At 50.0% G+C, this 26,863-nt stretch overlaps 2 pseudogenes; both read right to left on the bottom strand.

Moving 5' to 3' along the window:
• Window positions 1-18,244: 18,244 nt before the first annotated feature.
• On the bottom strand, window positions 18,245-18,954 carry LOC104011388 (cyclin-Y-like protein 1 pseudogene; annotated as a pseudogene).
• A 7,084-nt stretch (window positions 18,955-26,038) lies between these two features.
• Window positions 26,039-26,772, bottom strand: LOC148052703 (feather keratin Cos2-3 pseudogene; annotated as a pseudogene).
• Window positions 26,773-26,863: the final 91 nt, after the last annotated feature.

Here is a 26,863-nt window from a genome sequence, read left to right as displayed (position 1 = left end):
CTTCCAGCAGTTCCTGCTGTGAGTCATTAACAGTACCTGAATGTACCTGCTCTCCAAACTCTTCTGCTGCTTATAGAAGGAATCAGCCTCCTGAAGGATCTTGCTGCATCTCCTTTCTCCTTGGGACTGCAGGGAGCACCACTGTGTAACTAGTCTCTGGGGGAAGGAAGCTCTGCGCTGGTGGAAAGTGTGTCAACAACTCCAGCAAGGGCTACCCATCCCCAGACCTCTGTGGCAGTTCAGCCTGCTCTGAGGAAGAGCAAAACTGAGGCAGAATAATAAGCAATGGCTTCTGTAAACACTGCAGCAAAGACAAGGGAGACCCCAGGAAGGGGATTCAGATCTCTCCCTGTAGAAGACTACATTGGAAATAACCCCCTCAGAATCAGGCAGCTGTAGCTCATGACAGTCATCTTTCCCATGTCTACCAATGCTCAGTGGGGAGAAAAAGAAACAAGCAGCACACATTTTCTCCAGTCCATGGCGACCTGCAAGGTGGGATGGGATAAGTCACCTTTGGGGGTGCCAGGCTCTGTCCTCAGAGGAGTGAGGCCACCCAAACCTCGCTTTGGTGCTTAGAGGTTAGACCCATCAGGGCTGAAGTGAGCTGAGCTGCCCATATGTCCCCATAGTTTTGAATCATCTTTTCAAATGCAGAAGTCCACAGTGCCTTGTCTGATTTATCTCTCCACTGGCTGGCAAGGCAGGAAAGAGTGGCCAGTGCAAATGGACTTTTGTGCCCTGGGTCTTCAGGATGGGTGAGATGAATCTCAAAGAAAGGGTGAGTTTCTGCTGGGAGTCACACTCTGGACTGTGAGCATGAACGTGGAGATGCCAACATCTGGACTCCACATGTGCGGTCCTCATCTGGTCAGTAGTGGCTTAAGGATGAAGCTTGTCACCTGTGCACTAGAGCATTTCCACTGCCTAGTGGGTCTCTTTGGCCTCCCACTGCCACTCCAAGAGAGGCAGAGTTGCCTCCAACCATTGTGTCATAGCTCTCTGCCCCATATGGATGCCTCGAACAGCCCATGAGCAACAGAACTGCTTCCAGGGTCCTGTGTTCAGGCAATCCCACCCCAGCACTGCATGTGGATGCTCAGCTGGAGGGTGCTGACTTTCCATCTGGATCCAACTCTATGGATTTGGGCTTGTGTCTCAGGAAGGTTACCAGTCCACTTGAGAGGGCATAGGGTACCCCACTGACGTTCCACTGCTGGTCTAGGTCAACCTGCCTCTCATAGAGGTCCCAGCTCCTCACTGACAGCCCTAGGCAGGGCCTTGTATATCCCAATTTATGTCAGAGGACTACTGATTGAATTGATGTGGAATTGTCTGCAGCCTTCAGTGTCCTGCACTCATCTGTGCCTCAGGTCCTTTAGACATTTGAGGTCCTGCTTTTGCTTGCTCTCCAGGGCTGAAGAGAGCTCTAATACTCAACAGGTAGAATTAACCCCCGAATGAAACATCATCCCAGCCAGGAAGGTAAGCAGTTACAGACACTCCAGAGCAGGTGTGATCCAGCCTCAGTGGGTTTTAAAGCATTTCCACAACTACCATCAAGGACAGAAGAGTTGATGAGGGTGGACATTGCCAGGTCCTTGGGCACAGGTACGTGGGCCCAGCTGCAGATCTCATGTCCAAGTGCCTGGAGTCTCTTCCAAGACTGAGCAGTCACGGAGAAGTGCAGACAGAAGACATGAGCTCAGTCAACATGCTCATGCTTTTTGTGTCTCTTTGACCACAGTTGAGGCTGGAGCTGAAAAATCATTGTGGCTGTAGGGAGCTCCAGGACCATCTTCCACATGGCCATGGGCAAGCTTTCTTGTGTTACCTCCTGCCATGGATGGCTCATCTTCCACAATGACTGACCCCTTAAGAGCAGAGAAAATTGCTGGTCATTTGTTCCCCCTGTCCAGATCCCAGGTCAGGAAGGCAGAGACTGGTCATCAGATTTCTTCCCCTAAGGCTTGACTCAGGATACATCATTTCCTATGGGGTCAGGAGCCTTTTGGCTTCTTGAGGTATTGTGGGGTTTGTGGTTAATGACCTGCTTGCCCCTGGGAGGTAGAAATTCTCTGAGCTAGGCTTGAGTTGTGCTGGAGTAACCGGATCTTTGAAAGTGTCAGGGACTTGAGCTCTGCCTGTGGAGTAATTGATGGGAGGTGATATTTTTCCACACTAGGTAAGGGATTCAGTCTTCCTATGGAACTATTCCTAGGCCTGAATGTCTGTCCTCCTCTTGTAGGGCACTGTTTACTTGGCCCTGAATAAGGGAAGGCAACATAGAATTTTTCACTTTTGAGCTCTGCTTCTCTAAATGTTGGATTCACTTCAGGAAAGCAGAGAGGAATAGGGGTGTGGGAGTCTATGAACAATAGACCTCACCCTTCCTTGTGAGACTTGAGAATTTGACCAAGGCACTGTGACACCCAGCACCACTTGCTCTAACCACTAGGCCACACCTTTCCTCTGGACATGGACCCTCAAGTCCAGCCCTTTGAACTGAAGCTCAACAGCCACCCCTCCCTACCAAAAATCCAGGAGTCCAGACTGCAGTCCTCCAGTGTTCTCTACCCTGTGGAATTCTAGGCTTTGCCCAGACGTGGGATCAAACAACAGAGGTGGATCCACAATGTGCAGTTTTCTCCTCCTCCAGCTCTCAGGAATGTAGACTTTCTTCAGTTTGCAATTCTATAGAAAGCAATGTCATATTCTGCTTTGGCACATCTTTGTCACGCCTAAAGAAAATGACTGCCCAGACAAAAGCAGGGTGTCCAAGCAGTGGCAGGGTAAATTCATTGTCTCTATTGGCATCAGAGGGCCAAAATACCCACACTGTTGTAAATTATGGTAATCAGTTTATCCCAGATGAAGGTCTGATTTTGCTTTGCTTGAGGAACAGGTGGTAGATCAGAGTAAAGATGACCTTACAGAGCTCTGACAAACATTTCCTGTCACAAAATGTCAAGCTCCTACGGCAACTCATTATATACATGGTAATTTCAGAGTGCACGCATTTCTGAATTGCTTAACTGGCTACGTCCTTGCAAGGTGAATCATCCCCAGGGCTCATTAGGGAGAGCTAATAACACAAACCCATGGTGCCTCTTTGCCATAGTTCAAAACCTTGTGTGAAGAACTCAGAGTGTGTGGTTGGATAGAGGAGGGAAGGCTCCAAGTACTATCTTGTCAATTCTCCCAGGATTAGCTGGCTTTGCTCCCTACGCTGGTGCAGCCACCCATGCTCCAAGGTGTGGGCCGTGGGCTTTGTGCTGGCCGGGGAGAGAGGACTGACCCTGTTTATCTGTCTGGGACAGCATTGGCCTGCTCTTCTGCCCTTTCTAAGAACAGCAGAGAAAACCCTGCTGGGAACCAGGAGTTCTAGGGCCAGCTCCCAGCCCCTCCGGGCACTGTTAGCAAGTTGCTGAATGCCCACTGTTACAAAGTGAAAAGAGGATTGGTCAGCTCAGCCTGGCTGCTCCTAACCGAGGTGTTTTGACAGGTTTAGGGGGTTGTTACCTCCTAAAGGAAAGAAAGAAACTGCATTGGAGTTGAAGCTGCCAAGTCAGTTCCAGACATTCATCCAGACCACATCTACATGTAAGGAAAAACAAAAGACACGTAGAACAGCACCTCTTGGCAAAGACTCAAGTGTTCCTCAAGTTTGCAGAAAATAAAGAAAAAAAGAAATGAACACATGAAACCTTGCAGCTCCCTGGTGACTGAAAACTCCTTAGAGAAAAAGGTGGGGGTCTGGAACCAGCCAGAGCTCCTGTGCAGGAAGTCATGCTGCAGCAGTGGGTTGTGAGTCTGGGACAAGCCTGACTTGTCATAAGCTGGAAATGCTGAGGTGAGGAAATAGAAATGAAGCTGAGCTGATGAAGTTACTTCCAGCATTAATTACTGACAAATACACTCTCTTCAACATGCAAAAAATTGCTAATTAGCAGGTGGAAATTTTTTTATCAGCATTATCGGCATTATCACGTCTGTCTTAACGTATTTACCTCCCCTCTTAGCAGGTTTTCCTTTCTCCCCACTTCAGTTTTGTTTGTGAGGGGCTGGAAGGTGTGCTGGGTCAGAAAGCATGGGTTTACTCCCTGCTGCAGGGATCCTTGAGCAGGACTTTGGGTGGATGCATGTCAGCATGCCCAACCATTTCCTGCAAACAGTTCAGGAGCTCCCCTTCCTCAGGTAGATGACATCCTCTAATGTCTTCCGCTGGAGAAAACAATAATTCGGAAAGCTTCTGGCTACCCTTGGGACATGTAGGCAACACCCCATCCTCTCTTCCTGCAATGCAACCCTCTCCCTTTCGTCTCCCACTATACAGGAAAATGTGCCATCCTTAAAGATAATCTTCTGTACAAGCCAACTCCCCAGCAAGAGGAACATCTTTCCTCAAGACCCTGTGGGGATGCTGCCCTCTAAGGGCCTCCTGCAGGCCCCAGGGTCCTCACCAGACCCTAGCACTGGTCAGGGTCCACATCTGCAGGACATGTTCTGAGGCTGCAAGGACATTTTTCAGAAGAGACAAAGCAAGGAAGACCCTCATGGCCACTGGGTCTGGAGAAACCTTTCTTAGCTCCAAGGTACAGGTCCTGAATGGGGCCTACTCAATATCTCCCACTCTACCTTTCCTCTGGCAATGGTGAAGGGTCACCATGTGACAGAGCCTTCACTAGCAGGTTTAGTAGGCTGCAGAAGCTGGAGAGGCCACAGCCCCCATGGTGTGCTGGAATGACAGGCACAAGGATTTCAAGGACAGGAGTGTGTTTATACAGGCAGAAGATGTGGACCAAGTGCCAGAAAGGTCCCATGTAAGCAGGTAACGTCGGCCTGGGCCCAGCTACTTGCACCCGTGCAATCCTCAGTCGGACACCCAAAGGCTTCTGTGTGAGAGGGCATGTTACACCCTTCTTTCTTCCTCCATCCCTCCCTCCCAGCTTGCTACCCCCGACTTGCCAGACAGGTATTTGTTTTCGCTTTCTCAGGTGAGTGGGCTGTGTTGCTAGCATTTAATTTAAGAACATTGCCAGCCTCTTTGGCCTCCTGCCCACTCTGGAAAGTCTCTGGGAGTTCTCAGCATACAGTATTGATGTGTCTGGAGCTTTATTCTACCCCCAGGTACTCCAGACCTTCCCCATTGGGATGGAATCCAGAGTCTTGTCACTTAAGTCCACAGTTAACTTGTGTAGATGCATGTGTGCTTGCTTGCGTGGACATTTGTGCATGTGGATCTCTGTGAATGCGTGTGGGTGCACAAAGTTGTGCATGACTCCATGCAGATCTACATGATCATATGTATTTTTGTGTTCTTGTGTGTCCCTCATCGTGAGGGAATGTGCTGCTCATGGCACTCTCTACTACTCTATCCATGAGCATTACAGAGCAGCAGGTTCTGAAGGTTTCAGTTGGACCCCTTGTTTTCATCGTGAACTCACTTATTGACATCACAAGCAAATGGAAGGAATTTCACAACCACATACACACAAATTCATAAAAAACATGCTCACATGCACACACAAAGGGTGCACATACATGCATGGTTATTTGGACACACATGTATGTATCATTACAAGCATGTGTATATACGTGTGTGTGCACATCTCACACACATATATGGGTGAAAACACATACAATGTGCTTGAACAAACACAAACTTTACTCACATGTGAGCACACAGGTACTGGGTCTCTCTGGGATGGAGTTAACTTTCCCCATATTAACCCTCATAGTGCTGTGCTCCGTATTTGTAGCTAGAACGGTGTTGATAACACATAAATGTTTTGACTACTGCTGAGCAGAGCTTGCACAGCAGCAAGGCTGTCTCTCCAACTCCCTCTCCCAAAGGTCAGTAGGCTGGGGGTGGTCAAGAGGTTGCAAGAGGACATAGCCAGACCAGCAGACCCAGAATGACCAAAAGGATATTCCGTACCATACGAGGTCATGCTCAGCAATAAAACGCAAGAGAAAGGAGGAGGAGTGGGGATGGCATTTATTATTAAGGCATTTGTCTATCGCAACCACTACACAAACTCTGGCCCTGCTTCACAGGAGTGGCTGGACATTGCCTGCTGATGGGAAGTAGAGAATAAAACTTTTTGCTTTGCTTTGCTTTTGTGTGCACCTTTTGCTTTCATTCATTAAACTGCCTTTATCTTGCCCCACAAGTTTATCATCTTATTTTCTCCCCCTGTCCCACTGAGGAAGGGGACTGAGAGAGCAGCTTGGTGGGCACCTGGTGGCCAGACAAAGTCAACTCACCCCCAGTCTTTTTGTTGCTTCACGTGGGGCTCGAGACAATGGCGGTTTTGAATTGAGCACGCCGTAGCTGTAGTAGCAGTTACCAACTGGCAGGCTTCTGTGCAGGTCAGGGAGTTTGCTTGCTGCACTGCTTATCTCTTTATTTGGCTGAGCTTGAGAACGTGTTAATAGAAGCAAAGGCTACGTGCTTTGCCCTGGCACTGAGGCCCTTGCTGTGCTGGGGGAGCTGTCTTGTGGAGAGGAGGAGGGAATACACCTGCCTCTTCCCATCCAGGACTGATGTGGGTTGTTCCGTTGCGCAGGCTCCTGAGGTCCTTGTTCACCCTTACGTGAGGTGTTTACTTAACAGCTGTACTAATTGACACTGTTGGCTTATTGTCAGTTTTGTGGAATTCAGTGTTGTCCTAGTGTAAGAGGAGACAACTTTTGGGTGAGGCAACAGTGAAACATGCCCTGAGGTGGCCAGTCCCTGAGTGGCAGGGTGTGTGGAAGGATTTGGGTAAGTGCTTAGGGTGGTTATGACCTCCCATAGCCTGTTCAACAGGTAGAGGAAAAGACCTTTAAGATCATCAAGTCCAACCATTAACCTAGCACTTCCAAGTCCACCACTAAACCATGTCCCTAAGCACCCGTCTTTTAAATACCTCCAGAGATGGGGACTGAACCACTTCCCTGGGCAGCCTGTTCCAATGACTGACAGCCCTTTTTGGTGAAGAATTTTTTTCTAGTATCCAATCTAAACCTCCCCTGGCACAACTTGAGGCCATTTCCTCTTGTCCTGTCGCTTGTTACTTGGGAGAAGAGACTGACCCTCACCTCGCTACAACCTCCTTTCAGGTAACTGTAGAGAGCGATAACGTCTCCCCTCAGCCTCCTTTTCTCCAGGCTAAACAACCCCAGCTCCCTCAGCTGCTCCTCCTAAGACTTGTACTCTACACCCTTCACCAGCTTCATTGTCCTTCTTTGGACACACTCCAGCACCTCAACGTCCTTCTTGTGGTGACGGACCCAAAACTGAACACAGGATTCGAGGTGTGGCCTCACCAGTGTTGAGTACAGGGGGAGAATCACTTTCCCAGTCCTGCTGGCCACACTATTTCTGATACAAGCCACGATGCTCTTGGCCTTCTGGGACACTTGGGCACACTGCCGGCTCATATTCAGCCGCCTATTGACCAACACCCCCAGGTCCTTTTCCACCAGGCAGCTCTCCAGACACTCCTCCCCCAGCCTGTAGCGTTGCATGGGCTTCTTGTGACCCAAGTGCAGGACCCGACACTTTGCCTTGTTGAACCTCATACAGTTGGCCTCAGCCCATCGACCCAGCTTGTCCAGACCCCTCTGTCGAGACTTTCTACCCTCCAGCAGATCAACACACCCGCCCAACTTGGTGTCGTCTGCAAACTGACTGAGGGTGCACTCAATCCCCTCCTCCAGATCCTTGATAAAGACAGTAAACAGAACTGGCCCCATACTGAGGCCTGGGGAGCACCACTTGTGACTGGCCGCCAACGGGATTTGGCTCCATTCACCACAACTTTTTGCTACAGGAAACAGTGTCAAAGACCCTAGTAAAGTCCAGATAGACAACATCCACAGCCTTTCCCTCATCCACTAAGCGGGTCACCTCATCACTGAAGGAGGTCAGGCCAGTCAAGCAGGACCTGCCTTTCATTAACCCATGCTGACTGGGCCTGATCACCTGGTTTTCCTGTACATGCCATGGGATGGCGCTCAAGATGATCAGCTCCATAACCTTCCCCAGCACTGAAGTCAGGCTGACAGGCCTGTAGTTCTCCGGATCCTCCTTCCAGCCCTTCCTGTAGATGGGCATCACATTTGCTAACTTCCAGTCAACTGGGACTCCCTGGTTAGCCAGGACTGCTGATAGATGATGGAGAGTGGCTTGGTGAGCACTTCTGCCAGCTCCATCAGTACCCTTGGGTGGATCCCATCTGGCCCCATAGACTTGTGTGTGTCTAATTGGTGTAGCATGTTGCCAACCATTTCCCCTTGGATTATGGGGCTTTCATTCTGCTCCCCATCCTTGTCTTCCAGCTCGGGGGGCTGGGTACCCCGAGAACAAGTGGTCTGACTATTAAAGGCTAAGGCAATGAAGGCATTAAGTTCCTCAGCCTTTTCCTCATCCTTTGTTACTATGTTCCCCCCCCCATCTCTTTAGCCGTCCTCTTGTTTCTAATGTATTTATAGAAACATTTTTTATAGTGTTTTACAGCAGTAGCCAGATTAAGTTCTAGTTGGGCTTTGGCCCTTCTCCTTTTCTCCCTGCATAACCTCATAACATCCTTGTAGTCCTCCTGAGTTGCCTGTCCCTTCTTCTAAAGGTCATAAACTCCCAGTTTTTTCCTGAGTTCCAGCCAAAACTCTCTGTTCAGCCAGGCCAGTCTTCTCCCCTGCCAGCTCATCTTTCGGCACATGGGGATGGCCTGCTCCTGCGCCTTTAAGATTTCCTTCTTGAAGAATGTCCAGCCTTCCTGGACTCCTTTGCCCTTCAGGACTGCTTCCCAAGGGACTCTGTCAACCAGGCTCCTAAACAGGACAAAGTCTGCCCTCCGGAAGTCCAAGGTAGGAGTTCTGCTGAACCCCCTCTTTACTTCTCCGAGAATCGAAAACTGTCATTTCATGATTGCTATGCCCAAGACGGTCTCCAGCCATCACGTCACCCACAAGTTCTTCTCTGTTTGCAAACAACAGGTCCAGCGGGGTGCCTTCCCTAGTTGGCTCACTCACCAGCTGTGTAAGGAAGTTATCTTCCACACACTCCTAGACTATTTCCTCTCTGCTGTATTGTATTTCCAGCAGACACCTGGTAAGTTGAAGTCCCCCACAAGAACAAGGGCTAGCAATTGTGAGACTTCTCCCAGCTGCTTATAGAATATTTCGTCTGCCTCTTCATCCTGGTTGGGTGGTCTATAACAGAATCCCACCATGATATCTGCCTCCTGATTCTTACCCATGAACACTCAATCCTATCATCGCCATCATTAAGCTCTAGACAATCAAAACATTCCCTAACATACAAGGCTACCCCTCCGCCTCTCCTTCCTTGCCTAAACCTTCTGAAGAGTTTATAGCCGTCCGTTGCAGCACTCCAGTTGTGCAAGTCATCCCACTGTGTTTCCATGATGGAAACTACATCATAGTTTTCCTGCTGCACAATGACGTCCAGCTCCTCCTGTTGCCCATGCTGTGTGCATTGGTGTAGATGGACTATTGATCCCGACACCTTTTTTGGGGGAGAAGCCCTAATTCCTACATGACCATTCTCTCAGGTGCTTCCGTGGTTTCTAACACATCCATAACCCTTGTGTCTTTGCTGCCGCATGGCTCTCCATCCCCTACCTTCACTGAGACGGCAGACTGAAGGACCTCGCTAGCACACCATCCCTCAAACATTGACATGCCACCCACAGGCTTATCTCTAGCGAGCCTGGTTTTATCCCTTGCCCTCTTCAAATCTAGTTTAAAGCTCTTTCAATGAGCCATGCTAACTCCTGTGCAAAGATCGTTTTCCCACTTTGAGATAGGTGTACGCCATCTGTTGCCAGCAGGCCTGGGGGTCCAGGTGGACCAGAATGTCGAGATAGTCCAGGTTGCACTGTCGTTATGTCAGGGTACCGTGCTCACAGTCCATCAGCCCCCTTCCAGTGGCATCATTGTTTCATTGCTTAATTTGTGGAACTGCAAGTGCTATTTGCATGAAGTCAAACCAGTCCAGTTGATGACAGCTGAACCATATCATTTCAGTCTTTCTTCTAAGGTGCACTGATAGAGAAGTCAGGTTTCTTTCCCGCACCTGCCAATGGAAATTTACCTCTTCTAGCACTTTCTGAGCTCTGAAGGCCAGTGATGGCAGCAGAGTGGTGTACTGGATTGTGTTGTTTCTCAGCTGTAGGTATATGTGTATATACAGCTTGTTCTGTAAGTTGGGAAAAGTTCTGCACACTCACCAGAAAATGCCATCTGAAAACTGGAAAATATGCTGAGCTCTGGTTATCGGAGCTACGTGCCCTTCCATTGGCTCTGAATGTGGCCAAGGAGCTGATGTCCACCTGCAAAGGCATGTGCTGGTGAGTAGAAATCCCTGTCATCCTGACACAGGACCCCTAAAATCAATTCCCTCCCTGCGTGCAGGTAGTGTCCATGCCTCACTCCTCTGAACGCTCATCTTGGGCCTGTGTGACTGGCTATTACATGCCCATGGTCTCATGTACCTGAGGACAGAGTTGGCTGCTGACTTCTGCACCACAAAGACACTCCTGGTGAATCCCCTCATGTTCACCTTGAGGAATCAGGATATGAAAGCTGACCTCACCAGGTTGTCTGGTGGGAGGGGGCTGGGCCAGATTCAGTAGGTATTTTCCCTCTACAAGAGACACCTGTGGACTGAGGAAGAGGAAGGACGTTCATGGGCTTGTGAGTCATGATGCTAGGTGGGGAGAGAAGCTGCCTGAGAAAGTGCTGGAAAGGAGGGTTGGGTTTGTTCTTGTGTTTGAGAGGGAGGAAGGATCCATCTGGCTCCAGAAAGGTGCTGTTTCTCTCCCAGACCACATGTCTCCCAGCAGCACTGACTCCTCCTCTTATATATTCAGCTTCTCCCCCTCTACTTGTTCCACCGCTCCTGCTCCCACAGCCTCCTCCCCTGCCTGACCTTCAGCACTTGATTCTTCCTGCATTTTTGCATGATAGTCGATGCCTGCTTTGCATCCTCTGGAGACTTCACCTGATATAGCTTACTTTTCCTTTTACGTTGATGGATGAAAGCATGCAGCAGAACCCAGTGCCCTTTACTTCCAGATGTAGTTTTAAATGACCAATTTTCCAATGAGACATTTTGAGAAAATAAGTAACTTCAAAAAAATTCCTGCCATGCCCTGTTGCTGTCATCCTCCCTTCCACTTTGGCTGCTTTCAGGGCACTGGGATCCCTGTGGCCAAGGTGCCCATGCTGGGGGCAACCCCTGCCTATAATCCCATACACCCAGTGTTGCTCCAGGCAGCTCTGCTCCTGCTGGTCCCTCCGCTGGCACTGCCTTCAGGCCCTGGGGCTGAGCTGCTGCTCCTGCTTGCTCAGCACTCCCAGCCTCTCTTTCTGGGGCTGCTTCCATCCTTTCATGGGCCACTTGGCTAGCACTATGGGCCACAGGCCTCCAAGGGCAGCACCAGTCTGTGGCGCTCTAGGGTGGAGGGTCAGTGTGTGTTTTTGGGGTGCCGTGTCCCTGCACAGCAGCACCTGTTCCTGCAATCCAGTAGTGCCAGACGCCCCCATGATGGCAGCTCATCCCACTCCTGTCTGTGCCTGGCAATGCAGGGGGACCACGGCTTAGCAGCCCCATGCTTCCTGTCCTATTCCACTTCTGTCCTGCCTGCCCTGATCCCTCTGCCTCCATGGGCCACAGCCCCACTGAGAACCCTGCTCCCACCACTCTTGCCTCCCCTCTGCACCCTGCCAGCGCCCAGGACCAAGTGAGGTCCCATGTGGCACTGGTGCAGGGCATGGTCCCAGAGTGGAGCTGGTACCAGTGGAGGAGAGGACATGGCAGAGAGGAGGCACCATGGATGGAACAGAGACCCAGAGCTGGTGGAAGGCAGTGAGGTGTGGGCAGCGGAATGGCGGGATGTGGCAATGCTGGGGCGCAGGTCCGGTGGGGCTGGCTGCGGTGCTCCTAGGTGTGCAGGGCTGGGGGCAGAGAACAGGGGCCAGGCTCGGTGCTGTGTGGGGCCAGGACTGGGGCTGGACATGGAGTGGCACCACAGTTCCCTCGTCTGCTGTGACCTCTGGCTTCTTCACAGACGTCTTTGCCCCACACTGTCCTCCCCTCCATCCCTTCCACTGCTCTCGTCCCACCTTCCCTCAGCAAACTCATCAGTCTATTCTTCATCCAGCTCTCCCTATTTCTGTGCTTTCCTCTGTGTCTTTCTGTATGATGCTGACATCCTCTAGGAACTTTTCTCCTTATCACGTCTGTATGTTCCTGACTGCTTCTGTGGGATTTGTCCTGGGAAACAGCTGAGCAGAAAGCAGGTTATGAGGTTATTTTCTTCTTTGTCTCCTCGACAGTGGCTGCACACAAAGCCCAGGTGCAGCAGGAGCTGTTGGCAGAGATCACCGAGAGCACTGGCATCAACATCAACTGGTCATACTCTGACACCGAATTCATCCATTGGTATCATCAGCTCCTGGGCTGAGGCCCTGCATCCATTGCGCTCGGTCTTAAAGGATCCAAAGAGCTGCTGGCCCCAGTGGGGCAGCTGTGGGTGTCGGCAGACCGCCGGTCCAGCGCCCTGTGGCTCGCCCGGCCCCGGCGCGGGCACGCGGCGGTGTATTACTGCGCCGTGGGAGGCACGGGGAGAGGAGCCGGGGCTGCGGCCGGGCACGAACCAGCACGGGCGGGGCCGGGCGGGTGTGGCGGGGGCGGGGGGACAGCCCCGGCCGGGCCCGCCAGGGGGCGCTGCTGCTCTGCCCCTCCGACCCGCCTGGCCCCAGGCCCTGGGGCGGTTTGTCTGCCTGCCCAGCACTGGAATCCATACCAGCATCAGCATCGGACCCACTAAAGCCCTGCAGCCCTGTGAGGTCCCGTGTGCTGTGTGTCCCACCCCCCCACCCCCCCCCCCGCCCTGACACAGCTGTAGAGCTGCCCAACAGGCAAAATTCCTCTCCTGCCACTCACACTTCCTTGCCCTCCATACTCGTACCAGGAAGAAGACAGAAATCCCCCGCATAGGCATTGGTATTGGGAGAGGAAATCATGATGGGACCAGTGGCAGTGTCTGGCAGTGCCCAGAAAGGAATGATTGCAGCTGCCAGCCCCGCTAGCTCCCAGAAAGAAGCAGCGCCTTTCTGCTCTGCACAGAAAGATGAGCAGCAGAGATCCTTCTCCCTGTGAATAGACTGACAGCCCTCAGTCCTGCTGCAAAGACTGGGCATTGCTGCCTTGCAGTGGGTAGGGTCATCTTCTCTTGTTTTTTTTTTTTTTTTTGACACCACTAACATAGCCATCGAAAGCCTGAGCAGTGTTAGAACAAGACCCATGTGACATGTTACTGTTAGCTTCGTCCTTAAAAAAGAAAAGAAGTGGTTTCTTGTTTGGTTACTTTGTAAACAAGCTCAGATATACAAACCTCCAATTTCATAATCTCCTCCCAAGACAATCCTGTTTCTGCTAGGACTTAATGTCAAAAAGTTAGGATTTCGAGTTCAACACCAGCACCAGAAAGGGAGGTTACCGACACCTTCAAGCGTTCCTCACAGTGACTAGTTTTGAGATGAAGAGCTTGTTGTACATATCTTTCTCAACCCCAAACACAGAGCCTTTGGTGTTGATGTAAGGTCCTGGAGATTGAATGAATGATTGAACCAGCCACTTCCTGTAAAGACACTTCGGGGGCTCAAAGGAAGTTCATACCTCAGGAGTGAATCACTATGAAATTTGCTAAGCAGAGATAAGGTGATGAAGATCTGAGCTTTGTCAAAGCTGTAAAGAGGCCTTTGGGAAGAGAGTCCTGGGTCCAGCCAGTCCCTGGGAAACTTTTGTCTGTGCCTGGTCCTATCTCGATCCAGGTAGTACCTATAGAAGAGGTGGACATGAGTGGGCTTGAAGGGGACCTTCTCCACTCCCAGGATGCAGACCTCATGTCCAGCTGGGTACTATACAGACAGAGAAAATCATCATACACACCTCCCTTGATGGGGAATGGTTGGGCTCATTGAGATCATCAAAACACATAACATGTTGGAAGGCTCCTGGCAGCCTTCTGTTGCCTGACAGTGGACTGCATGATCTGTTCCTTAGTCTACTACATAAATTTTCAGGTGCCCAAGGCCCCGTTGACATTGTGACCTGGAGTTTGGAGGAAGCAGTTCTACAGCAGGTATGTCTGCCTGAGAGGATGTTGGAATACCTTCTGACTTAGAGGGCTGTGAAAATTCCAGCTGCTGCCTCACTGCTCAAGTAAGAATCTCCAAGTGCCTGAAAAACCTGGCCCTGGCCCTAGGGAAGCTGTGGCATAGCAAAGATGATTGCAACTTGATTCCTTTGCTTGGGATGAGCACCAGTCTATCATCTCTCTAGAGAGCCTCCCTGGGTCAGCAGTGTGGGGATGTAAGGAGGTCTATGTGGAGCAGCAGTTAAAAAGATTTTCTCCACTCTTCACAGTGAGGTTTGGAGGCTGCTTTGAGGCAGCAGAGGTAGGAGAAGATGGGAACCTGCAAGTAGGTACTCCCTCTTTCTTGGAACTCTGTGGGCAACCTGTGAAAGGGAAAGCATGATATAGTCCTGTTTTTTCTGGAAGTCTTGGTGGGACTGCAGCCTTTGATGAGATGTGTCTTTCAGGCTAGCAGGGATTGGAGCAAGAGGAGTTCCTGACCCAGGCCTCTCAGATGCCGCTGTGAATGGATAGATCCAAACCTTGGGTAGATTCAGAGAGGTTCTCCTCTGTGCTGTCTGTGGAGAACTCTCAGGTACCTTTCCATGTGCAGGATGCCAAGCTGCAGGGCAGCACCACTTGTCTCTCCACTGAGCCGACATTGGTACCCACAGCATGCAGCATCACACAGAAAGAGTGTGTGTGTTCCCTGTGGAGTGTTTCCCTCCCCAGCACTGTTTTCTTGTAGACCTGCTTGTCCAGCGGTGGCATGTTGAGGTTGTGGTGAGGCTGGGTCTCTGTCTCCACAGCCTGTTCAGTAAAGACAAATGTCATTAACAGCATGCTGGTGTGACTTTTTTTGTCTGAGTTCAGATCCAGGGTCTTGGGAAAAGAGCAAAATAGTACAATAAAACTGCCAGGTTCAAGGAGTGCCTGGACTTCAGCGAGAGCTAATGAGGGGTGCCACATGAACCACACCAGGCTTCATCAAACCCCCTGAGCTGAAACTAACTGCGGCATGGGAATGAGTATTAAAAAGACGTATCTGACTGGCTTGTCCTGCTCTGCCCTCAGCCTCCTCTGAAGCACACTGTTGCAGAAGGGAGCCCTTATTGTGAGACATGAGGACTCTTGTGGGCTTATCTCCTAGCCAAAATAGCCTGAGGAAGGAAAATCCCTTCCTAGCCATGCACCTGGGCATCAGCCAAACCCTCAGCATGTGAAAAAAAACCATCAGCCAGAGACTGGGGAAGATTTTCTGTTCAGCTGGATTCCCACCCATGCCCCAAGCCATTCTGTTGCTTTTCATGTCTCTCCTTCATCCCAGGGGAATCACCACTGCTTTGCTAGGGGGAATCCCTGTGCCCTACTTTACTGACAGAAAACAGCTGTTCACTCCATTTCTAGGAATGAGCTTCTCTCTCTGTGCACGGTGTCATGCTAAGCCCATTTGGTGAAGAAAAGAGCTGACCTTGGAGAGCAGCTGTGTAGGAAGCTGACAAAACCAACCGTGGTGGCTACAAATAAGTTCTAGCTGAGTTTTCCTTTCTGAGGGAGTAAAAGTGTGTGTGTTAGCAGTGAAGCCTTCTGGAGTGACAGGCAGAGCTTAGTCTGTATCAAATTGGTGTGTATGAGAAGGAGAGACAGAACTGGGAGAACCAGAAAGAAGCAAAGAGAATAAGGCACCTGAAGAAAAGAGATGTCCTGTGCCTGAGAGGGAAGGCAAGGTGGATGGTCACTGAGAAGTGCAGACAGAGTGTCGTGGTTTAACTCCAGCTAACAGCTAAGCACCACACAGCTGCTCATTCACTCCGAAGAAAATTAACTCTATCCCAGCTGAAACCAGGACACAGAGGTTCTGCATTAGCCTGCTCAGTTAACATGCTCACATCTTCTGTGCTTCCTTGTCTACACTTAGAGCTGGAAAGCTGGATACACATTGTGTCTGTGGAGAGCTCAGGGGATCCACACGGCCATCTGCAAGATCACCCCCAGGGTGTCCTCCATGAAGAGGTTCAGTGGGCTGTTGGCTGAGGGACAAAAATGATTCACTACCAGAGCAGACAGAACCAGAGAAGGAGTGTTTCAGGCAAGACAAGAACACGTATTTTCTCTTCCTCAATTCTTCCTTCACCTTCCCCACTGAGTCATTTCCAGGAGCTCTGCTCTTGGGGCTGGGAGGTGGTTTTCTGACATTCTCACATACAAACAGGAGCATTGGTCTCAGCATGCACCTCAGCTCAGTGTGGATCCCACTGTCCAAAAATGCCTGTCACCTCCTGCCAGGGTGCCCCCAGAGGGGAGCTGTGCTGTGCCCCAGCTCCCTGCTTTCCCATTGCCCAGAGCCTCCAGAGAACAGCGTGTAGTGCCTGGTCCTTGTGTGTTGGGACCAGGACACCTGCAGTGGGGTGAGGGACCCAAGGAGCCTCTATGAGAACATCACATCCCACTTCCAATTCTCTGTCATCTTGGATGGTTTCTGGGTTCCTGAGTACACACTCAGGGGCTGTGCCTTCCTTCCACCCATCCTAGCACTTTGGCCAGCAAAGCTTAGCATGAGGAGAGGTCTCCTACCTTGGTGACACTGATCTGCCCTCCATTATTTTGCTGCAGATCCTCTCCGTATGTGAGGTCTGTTGGAGGACAGATTCCCTCTGAAACAAAGCTCTGTTGTCCAAGGCAGGGTGAGGAGATGGTGTGCTGATGAATCACCCAGTGCCACTGCTTGCGGGTCTCAGAGAGGAAGAAGTGAGGCCTTGGCCTGGGCACAGCAAGAAGTGCCCACTTCCTGGATAATGAATATGGACAGTGAATCTTCCCAGAAATGCAGGCAGGAGGGGAGTGAGGAGAGCATTGCCTGGTCCATGGAATCCTGCATGCCTGAGCTCTTATTTCAAGTTCAGCGGTGCCTTCAGGAGTTCCTCCTCTGCACCTAGGAGATGGTGATTGCCTGAGAGTGACAAGTGTTTAAGTCACTACCTGGAGCTGAGGGTGGAGGTCAAAGAAATTGTCAAGTATCATTGAAAAGCATACTTAAACTGGTTTTAGTTGGGGTTTTTTTGTCTTTGTTTCTCACCATCATATTCTATTTTTAATTGGTAATAATTTACATTAATCTTCCCCACATTGAGTCTGTTTTGCTTGTGAGGGTAACTGGTATTTGATCTTCCTGTCTTTATCTTGACCCACGAGTTTTTTCACCTTGTTTTCTCCCCCTGTCTTGTGGAGGAGGGGGATTGAGAAAGAGTGGTGTGCATCTGACAGCTAGCCAAGGTCAAACCCACTAAAGGATATGACAAAGCTACTCCAACAGGACAATATGATGCCCTTGAGAAACATAAACATAAGCAAGAATAAGGTGGAGGACAGGACCAGGAACCCAGCCAGGAAAGAACAGGACTCCTATTTGATACCTTTCTGAGAACTGGAAAATTGCAATTATTCTTGGAAAGAATAAAATCATACAAGGGAGAATAGATGCCTCTGCGTCAAAAAGGACCACATTTCAAAAAAAAACCCTCAATGTATTCTTCCAGCTGTTGAGAGCTGCAGATCAGGAGTAGATGAACTGGAAAAAAAATGACCACACTTTGTTATTTTTATAGCATCCTTAAATTCCATTTATGTTCACTTTTGTTTTAAGAGAATGCATTCTGGGGATAGAATTGGCTTAGTGAGGATGATCATGCAGGTGATTATTTGCAATATGTAGCTGAAATTTTTATTAGTTAGGACCTTCCTTCAGGCAGAATTTTTTTTTACTTTGAGATAACCTCCTTTGTAATTTTCAGAGACATGGCAAAGGAGAACAAGACACCTGTAACCAGTCTCATTCCCTTGGTCTTCCTGACCTCCCTAGGTAGACACATGACCCCACGTGCCATTATCTTCTGCATGTATCTTCTAACCCTGGTGGGGAATGACCTCTTCATTGTCACTCTGTGGAGTAATAAGCACCTGCAGATGCATTTCTTCCTCATCAGATTTCCTTTGTGGAGATCTGGTACACCACCACTGTTGTGGCAAAAATTATGACAACCTTCCATATCATAAGGAAAAGTATTTGTGTGGCCTGCTGTCTGGCACAGTCATGTTCCCCTTTCTTCCTGGCTATTACTGAGTTCATTGTCCTTCAATAAGTCCTTCAATGTTTGGCCATAATCCACATTCCACAGAGCCTGATCATCCCTACTTTAGAAGCCAGCATTATAGCTCCTAGGACTATCTGTTTACAGTTGCTAGGGCATATGTCAGTCTCTGCATAGGTTAAAAGCCTTTCCAAATAAACCAAATTGCATATTCAGCTGTCAGCCGTGCAGCACTGAAAAGTGTCTGAACAAACTGGTAGATGTGCTTGCCATCAGGACCATGCTTGTAGTAGTCATCTGGAACTTCTTCCTATGTGAGAGGATGAGATTTTTCAAAATATCCAATAATCTGTCTGAATCTCTGTTCTTTGTATGGTAGAATATTGATAATGTTGCACTTTATTGTGCTTCTAAGATTAGGTTGACTGACTGTGCAGTCATCTATAAATATTGTTAAGCATGAGCTGTATATTTTTGTAAGCTGCCCAGAAGAAACATGGTTGATGTGGTTACTCTTCCTCTTCTCTTGCACATCTATTTGAGACTTCCTCAGGAAAATTGTACTTGCTCTGGTATGATCGGATGGATTAGATTAGGAACACCTGGTCACTGATGTGCTGGAGGTGAGGGCTGCTACTGCTGGGATCTGAGTTCCCTGATTTGGCCTCCACTGATTCTGATCTGCCACCTGCTGTCACCACCTTGTACATGTCAAAGATGACCAAAGGGCTGGAGAACTTGTTCTATAAGGAAAGACTGAAGGAGTTAAGTCTTTTCTCCCTGGAGAACAGAAGTCTCAGGGCGACCTTATCACAGTAGTCCTCTACTTAAAGGGCAGCTAGGACAGAGGCTCTCTCATCACAAAAAGCCACATGGAGCAGACAAGGGGCAATGACAGATCTCCAGCTGCCAGGGACTGCAGTGCTGGGAAGACCCTGGCCTGCATGTGAGGAGCAGTGGTGATGTAAGCAGAGCTTAGGCTGGCCCTGCCTCAGAGCACTTGGGGAGCCAGGGAAGCTGAGTATGGGCAAGCTCCTGCCCCAGTGTTTGTGCTACACTTGGGTTGAAGCCAGTCCTGTAAAACCATGTCCCCAGGGCAGGACTGATTCTCGACCTGTGGGGCTGCCCGTGGGGGTCATTCGCACAGTAAGGAGAAACTGGAGATGCCTGGGTGCTGGCAACTGACCCCAGTGCCGGGGCAGCAGGTCTCATAAAGCAGGAAGTGAAGCCTTGGTTTCTGTGCCCAGCAAGAAGGTGCCCAGTGCCCAGACAGATGGTCAAATATGGTGCCTCTGCCCGATACTGTCAGTAGGTGGAGCATGAGTGGAACCTGACATGGTTCATAGGGCACTGTGTGCCTGAGATGTTATTTTGAGCCCAGCAGTGCCTTCAGGAGTTCCTTTTATGACCTTAGGAGACATTGCCTATGAAAGTTTGCTCCCCCAGCACAACTCCATCTAGAGCTAGAGGAGAGCCCTTCCCCAACAGACAGAGAGGCTGCTGACCTCATTGTTGTCGTTTAACCCCAGCCAGCAACTATGCACCACACAGCTGCTCGCACACTCCCCCCCAGTGGGGTGGGGGAGAGAATTGGAAGGGTGAAGTCAGAAAACTCATGGGTTGAGATAAGAGCAGTTTAACAATTGAAGTAAAATGAAATAGAATGGTAGTAGTAGTAGTAGTAATAATAATAATATAATACAATAATAATATACAAAGCAAGTGATACACGACACAATTGCTCACCCCCCACTGACTGATGCCCAGCCCATTCCCAAGCAGCAATCGCTTCCCCCCCGGCCAACTCGCCCCAGTTATATACTGAGCATGACGTCATACGGTATGGAATAGCCCTTTGGCCAGTCTGGGTCAGCTGTCCTGCCTGTGCCCCCTCCCAGCTTCTTGTGCACCGGGCAGAGCATGGGAAGCTGAAAAGTCCTTGAGTGGTGTAAGCACTGCTTAGCAACAACTAACACATCAGTGTGTTATCAACATTATTCTCATCCTAAATCCAAAACACAGCACTATACCAGCTACTAAGAAGAAAATTAACTCTATCCCAGCTGAAACCAGGACAGTATCCACCCCTTATTCCATACCATATACGTCATGCCCAGGTCTTACACTTTCAAATACATTCCAGTTAATCACTATCACTTTTCCAGTCTTTTGATATGTTTTATATATATATATACACACACATATAGATATAATTTCCCTAGTCTATAGGCTATCCCTCTAAAATGTTTGTTGAATTCATTTAGTCCATGACTTTGGGCTTCATCTGTCATAACAGTCTTTCAGAGCAGGAGAGATGGTGTGTGGTGTTGGATTGTTGAATGCTGAAGTCAGTTCTGGTTCCATCACCACTGCACTTTGTTCAGTTTCCTTAATGTTCATTCTTCATTAATTTGGGCGATTCTTACTGTATACCGTTGATATGGCACATAGTGATCATAGACGTGATGACATACAGTATTATATAGCAACTAACATTACGCAATTCAGTTTGTCGGCTATTTGCACCCAAACCCAAATCCCCTTGAGGTACACATTGGTCTTGCCCATCCTCCCGCATCACCCACCAACTGCACCCAGGTCCTTGAGCAAAAGCAATCCCACAAATGGGTTTACATTTGCCTGAGGCGGGAGTAACCCAGACTGTCTTCCCCATCGTATTTTTTATGTGCACTACAGGGACTTTATCCCCCTCTACAGTACGTAAAAGCTTTGATGGGGCAGGGCCAGCTCGATTGGCAGATCCCCTACTGTTGACTAACGACGCGGCCTATGCTAAATGTGCATCCCAATGTTTGAATGTCCCACCACCCATTGCTCTCAGTATAGTCTTTAACAGTCCATTGTATCGTTTGATTTTCCTGGAGGCTGATGTGTGGTAGGGGATGTGATATACCCGCTCACTGCCGTGCTCTTTGGCCCAGGTGTCTATGAGGCTGTTTCAGAATTGAGTCCCGTTATCTGGCTCAATTCTTTCTGGGGTGCCACGTCGCCATAGGACTTGCTTTTCAAGACCCAGGAGAGCGTTCCGGGCAGCGGCACGGGGCACGGGATGTGTTTCCAGCCATCCGGTGGTTGCTTCCACCGTTGTAAGCACATGGCGCTTGCCTTGGCAGGTTTGTGGGCATGTGATATAATCGATCTGCCAGGCCTCCCCGGATTTATAGTTCAGCCATCGTCCTCCATGCCACAGAGGCTTTAATCGCTTGGCTTGCTTGATTGCAAGTGCATGTTTCGCATTCATGGATAACCTGTGCAAGAGTGTCCATGGCCAAGTCCACCCATCGGTCACATATAGCCCATCTATATGTTTCATCTCTTCCTTGATGGCCTGAGGTCTCGTGGGCCTGCCGAGCTAGAAGTAATTCACCCCTATGTTGCCAGTCCAGATCCACCTGAGCCACTTCAATCCTAGCAGCCTGATCCACCTGCTGGTTGTTTTGACGTTCTCCTGTGGCCCAACTCTTGGGTACGTGAGCATCTACGTGATGTACTTTTACAACCAGGTTCTCTATCCGGGCAGCAATAGCTTGCCACAATGCGGCAGCCCAGATGGGTTTGCCTCTGCACTGCTGGGTGCTCTGCTTCCATTGCTGCAACCACCCCAACAGGGCATGTGCTACCATCCATGAGCCAGTACAGAGATACAGCATCAGCCGTATTTCTCAGTCAGCAATATCTAAAGCCAGCTGGATGGCTTTCACCTCTGCAAACTGACTCAATTCACCTTCTCCTTCAGCACTTTCTGCAACTTCTCGTACAGGACTCCACAGAGCAGCTTTCCACCTCCGATGCTTCCCCGCAAGACAGCAGGACCCATCAGTGAACAGGGCATATTGCTTCTCATTTTCTGGTAGTTTATTATACAGTGGGGCCTCCTCAGCACGTGTCACCTCCTCCTCTGGCGATATTCCGAACTCTTTGCCTTCTGGCCAGTCCGTGATCACTTCCAAGATTCCTGGGTGACTGGGGTTTCCTATTGGAGCCCGTTGCGTGATTAGCGTGACCCACTTCCTCCATGTAGCATCAGTTGCATGATGTGTAGAGGGGATCCTCCCTTTGAACATGCAGCCCAGCACCAGCAGTCGGGGTGTCAGGAGGAGCTGTGCTTCACTACCAACCACTTCCAAAGCAGCTCAAACGTCTTCATATGCTGCCAGTGTCTCTTTTTCATTTGGAGTATAGTGGGCCTCGGATCCTCTGTATCCCCACCTCCAGAACCCTAGGGGTCGACCTCGAGTCCCCCCTGGTGCTTTCTGCCAGAGGCTCCAGAAAGGGCCATTCTCCGCGGCTGCGTTATAGAGCACATTTTTTACATCTTGTCCTGCCCAGACTGACCCAAGGGCTGCTGCATGAACTACCTCCTGGTTAATTTGTTCAAAGGCTTGTCGTTGCTCAGGGCCCCATTTGAAATATTTCTTCACAACAACCCCATGCAACGCTACAGGCTGGGGGAGGAGTGGCTGGAGAGCTGCCTGGCAGAAAAGGACCTGGGGGTGTTGGTTGACAGCCACCCGAACATGAGCCAGCAGTGTGCTCAGGTGGCCAAGAGGGCCAATGGCATCCTGGCTTGTATCAGGAAGAGTGTGACCAGCAGGACCAGGGAGGTGACAGTGCCCCTGTACTCGGCATTGGTGAGGCCACACCTCGAGTACTGGGTTCAGTTTTGGGCTCCTCACTAGAAGAAGGACATCGAGGTGCTGGAGCGTGTCCAGAGGAGGGCAACGAAGCTGGTGAAGGGTCTAGAGCACAAGTCTTAGGAGGAGCGGCTGAGGGAACTGGGGTTGTTTAGTCTGGAGAAGAGGAGGCTGAGGGGAGACCTTATTGCTCTCTACAACTACCTGAGAGGAGGTTGTAGCGAGGTGGGGGTCGGTCTCTTCTCCCTAGTAACAACTGATAGGACGAGAGGAAACGGCCTCCAGCTGCGCCAGGGGAGGTTGAGGTTAGATATTAGGAGAAACTTCTTCACCGAAAGGGTGGTCAAGCATTGGAACAGGCTACCCAGGGAAGCGGTTGAGTCCCCTTCCCGAGAGGTATTTAAAGAACGGATAGATGTGGTGCTCGAGGACATGGTATAGATGGACTTGGCAGTGCTAGGTTAACGGTTGGACTCGATGATCTTAAGGGTCTTTTCCAACCTTGACGATTCTATGATTCTATGATTCTTCTGGGTCACTTGATAGACAGGGCTTGTGATCAGACTGTAATTTGGAGGATGCATTCTCCAAAAGCCCACAATGCCCAAGAAAGCTCGTGTTTCCTTTTTGCTGGTTGGTGGAGACATGGCGTGTTATTTTGTTGATCACATCCATTGGGATCTGACGACGTCCATCTTGCCATTTTGTTCCTAAAAACTGGATCTCCTGTACAAGCCCCTTTTCCAATCGCTTTTTCAATGCCCCCTTCCCTAGAAAGGGATCCCAGCTGCTTGGCTTACTTACTCTCTAATTCCAGGCTGCTAGCCCCGTTATCCCAGCATCGGAGCAGCCAAGTGATGATGTGCTCGCCTGGATGACGACTAAAATCTTTTCGCATATCTCGTAGCTCACTCAGGGACAGAGATCGGGTTGTTACCATCTCATTTGTGAGTTCTGCCTCTTCCTCCTCCTGTTCTTGTGATTCCCCTGGTTCACCATCAGCCCTTACTAAACGAGTTGATTTTCTTGTGTATTTTTTCTTCTGTATAGGGGCAACTGATACTGGCACGGGTTGGTTCTCTGGTGTAGCCACAGCACCTGTTACAGGGGCTGGTGTATCGGCAGTGCTGGTCACAGGGCCCGGCGTAGCCGCAGTGTCTGTTGCCGGGGCTGGCATAGCTGCAGCGCCAGTCGTTTTCTTGTCCGATCCAGAGACCTTCTCTTCCCCTTGAGGGTTCTGAATAGTGTTTAATATGGCTCGGTAGGAATGGGCCTGGCCCCAGCACATTGCAGTGATTTGTGTCTCCCTAGAATTGTCAGGATCACAGCATACTTTTTCCAAATGTTCTACTAAGTTTTCAGGATTCCGCGCTTGTTCAGGGGTGAAATTCCAAAAATCTGGAGGGGCCCACCATCCTAGGCTTTTGCCCATACTCTCCCACACACCCTGCCACTCATAACTATCCAGCCTTGGGGCAGATCTCTGGATGATATTCTTAAAATACTTATTAACTCTAGAAAAATCCGAAACAATATACCCAAGAAATACCAATAGATGTATCTTAACTACCCAAGGATGTTCAAGATACAAAAAAGTTGTTGTAATGAAGGAGGAAACATCATAGAAGAAGGCAGTGAAGGTGCCATTCTGTATTTCCTCCATAAAAAGCCTCTCAGAGGAAGAGGTATAATTGCTAATTGTCTCCATGAGGTGGTACCCAAAGTACAGTAATGGCTTCACTACAGAACCCAAATACCAGATAGCGCTCCAGGTCAGTGTTTTAATAACAAATCTCCCAGGCAAAACATCAGTAATCACAGCAGAGCACAGCAAACTGCAACACCCAACACCAATCTTTAACATATACTGCAAACACAAGAGCATGGTGCAGATCAGGTAGACTAATACCGAGAGCAGATGAATCAATATTATGACCAGTAACTGTTAACAGATACAAATTCCTTAATACACTCTGATTAATCTGTTATTATCTCAAACCCTTCGCCCCACGTTGGGTGCCAAAAAGGACTGTCGTGGTTTAACCCCAGCCAGCAACTATGCACCACACAGCCGCTTGCTCACTCCCCCCCCAGTGGGGTGGGGGAGAGAATTGGAAGGGTGAAAGTCAGAAAATTCATGGGTTGAGATAAGAGCAGTTTAATAATTGAAGTAAAATGAAATAGAATGGTAGTAGGAGTAGTAGTGGTAATAATAATAATAATAATATAATACAATAATAAAATACAAAGCAAGTGATACACGACACAATTGCTCACCCCCCACTGACTGATGCCCAGCCCATTCCCGAGCAGCAATCGCTTCCCCCCCCGTGGCCAACTCACCCCAGTTATATATTGAGCATGACATCATACGGTATGGAATAGCCCTTTGACCAGTCTGGGTCAGCTGTCCTGGCTGTGACCCCTCCTAGCTTCTCATCCATTGGCTTCCCGCAGGCATGGGCTCCTCATTCAAGCGTTGGGTTCCCAATTAACAGAATGTGCTACAGGTCCCAGTGCTCCAGGCCCATCTGGAAAGAGATGCAGCAAGGCTGGAAGGACTGATGGCCATGGGCTGTGGAAAGGCCATTGGCTGTGGAAAGACTAGGAATGTCTTCCTCAGCTCCAAGCAACAGAGCACAAAATAAAACCCAGTGCGGTGAGTAATGCCCTCCTTCCTCTGGGAATGAGGAGGGTCCTCTTTTGTGCCCAGCCTTATTCTCTCCAAAAAAACATCTCTTTCCCTGAGCAGATTGGAAGAGTTGCCTCAGGAGGAAGGAGGACTTGGAGGCCTAGGCGTGGATGCAGCACAACTTTAATGAGTCTAAAGAAGAAAAGGAGGTGGCTCCCAGGGAGCACCAGGGGCAACCACTAAGATGCGGTGGAGCTCCTGCAAGGTGTCTGTCTCCCTGCCCTGCAGAGGGAGGGAGGCCAAGAGGTCTCTGCTAGGCTGGCATTGGGAGACAGCGACAGCAAAGGAAAGAAAGAGAGAGGGGAGAATGGAAGAAGGAAACAATGGCAAGAAGCTCTAAATACAATGGCCCGAAGCTCTAAACACAATGGCCCAAAGTTCTAGCTCCTGTCCAGCACCATGTTGTGAGGTCTTGGAGGTTCTTGCTTGGGGCCGTTGCCAGCAGCTTCAGCAGGGCTGACATCTGTTGCCACAGTAGCGGCTGGTAATGCAGGAGAGGTCACAGCACCCAGAGGTGATGGGCACTCCATCACAGCTGAGGATGCTGCCAACGGCAGCGGAGGTGGAGGATCCCACAACGGTGTTCTGTGGGAAGGAGCTGAGGATGGGGCCGGGCAGGGTCACCACCACGGGAGAGGGCTCGATGACAACGGTGGAGTTCTGGCACTGCCTGACACAGGGCTCATTGCAGCTGTTGGCCAACGGGGTCGGGCCGCAGGGCGAGCAGCAGGGCTGGCAGGACATGTCTCTGGGACAGAGGTGCACCTGGAAGAGAGGGCAGGGGGAAGCAGAGCACAGGGAAACATGAGGAGCAGCACTGCATCCAACCACAATGGAGCCAAGGCACCTCATGGCCCAGCACACACTACCCAGCTCAAGGCCCAGGAGCCACCTCAACTAAGTCCCAGCCTCTCTCTGCGGAAGGAAGACCTTCTCTCTCCTTCCCTCTCCCATGAGACGCAGCTCCCAGCCTTGGGCTAGGGCAGCCCACATCAGCTGAGACATACATCGAAGAAAGACCTAAACATGAAGGAGAAGAGTCTTCACACTCACCTGATTGCCAAGGAGAAGGAGGCGAGAGCAGTGGATGAGAGAGCAGAGAGTTGGCCTGCCTTTTATAGTAGCCCTGCACTGCCTCAGGCCCAGAGGCACCCTTTGTGGAAGTACTAATTTTCTGACAAGCTCATGTCAAATGCAAACCATCCCAGCTAATGGGATGGGCCGTGTCCTGGTTTCCTGCACTGCTGCCTTTTTGTTTCCTGGCTTATGCCA

Source organism: Nipponia nippon, unplaced genomic scaffold (assembly GCF_047370975.1).
Source record: "Nipponia nippon isolate SJK-2023a ecotype South Korea unplaced genomic scaffold, ASM4737097v1 scaffold_45, whole genome shotgun sequence".
NCBI lineage: Eukaryota > Metazoa > Chordata > Aves > Pelecaniformes > Threskiornithidae > Nipponia > Nipponia nippon.
Note: the sequence above shows the minus strand (reverse complement) of the source record. Positions and strands in the feature narration are given on the sequence as shown.